Genomic DNA, 1,246 nt, shown 5'->3' with positions numbered 1-1,246 from the left:
AAATCGAACCCCTCTAGTTCTCCATGGTTGTGCCGTGTTTGAACTCACCATCTCAATATCAATTCTGAGAAACCCAAGATGAAAATATGTCGCCCAAGAAGCTGCTATCGCTAGTTAAATTAAACATACGCAAATATTCGGCGCCAAATAATATCTTTGTTTGTTCGTTCTTTGATAGCTAGCATTTGATTTCTTTTATTCGATACCTTAGTATAAGCCTAACATGCGGACTTCGCCTTATCTTAAAACTAAACATGATTAATACTGACATACAATAATTATTTCTTAACTTATGCGTCGTAAATCGTACACAAAAATTCTAGAACTTTTGCTAACCTAATTTCCTGCGATCTGAGATAATTATTATTAATTCCTAAATTTTTGATGTATTTTTCAAATTTGTATATTTTCTTTTTCCCGCGATTTTCTCTTGCCATCTAGTGACGAAAGAGCGAGCCTATAGTCGCTCGTAACACATGCAAAAATGTAGTTAGATATATATATCGTTCTCCCACTCCGACCTCCCGTGCCGCATCTATGCTTATAATATCTTTGGAAATAGTAAAAGATAATAATATCTTTGATATATCAATGAAATGACCATCACGGGTATACGGGCGAGTAAGTGGCGCCATGTTTCTATCAACTGATATTTCTAATGCATTGTGACTCTCTATTTCTCTCTGTTATAACTTTCCCTTTCAGGTTAAATTTTCGACCAAAGAAATCAATGTTCAATCAAAAAGATAAATTTTCAACCAAAAAAATGAATTCAAAAAAATAAATTTAAAAAAAAGTTAAATTCGAACAGTAGAAATAAATTTTCAAGTAAAATATTCAACCCGAAGTGAACTGTAAACCAAACAAATGAGTTTTTGACCAAGAAGATTAATATTCTACCGCAAAAGAAGAATTTTCAACAAAACCCTACCGAAAGGAATCTTTGAGTATATACTGAAAATCCTTTAGGTCAAAGAATCTCAAAGAAATTCTCCGCAGGCACTCAGGTAGATATTTTTAAAGGTCCAGGAAGCTCGTTTAAATGGTCTGAAGGCTTTAAAATATCCTTTCCGAAATTGAAATAAGAATACGATCATAAATAACGAACAGCGAGGCTATCTCAATAGAGTAGCCGACACTCAATGGTCCTTTGTTAAGCTTTCGGATTAAAATTTAGAAGTAGATTTTTTTAAATTTCAGTTAACAGCCTAAAACATAATAATTCGGAATCTATGGGTTTCGATGA

Source organism: Belonocnema kinseyi, chromosome 6 (assembly GCF_010883055.1).
Source record: "Belonocnema kinseyi isolate 2016_QV_RU_SX_M_011 chromosome 6, B_treatae_v1, whole genome shotgun sequence".
NCBI classification, from domain to species: domain Eukaryota; kingdom Metazoa; phylum Arthropoda; class Insecta; order Hymenoptera; family Cynipidae; genus Belonocnema; species Belonocnema kinseyi.
Note: the sequence above shows the minus strand (reverse complement) of the source record.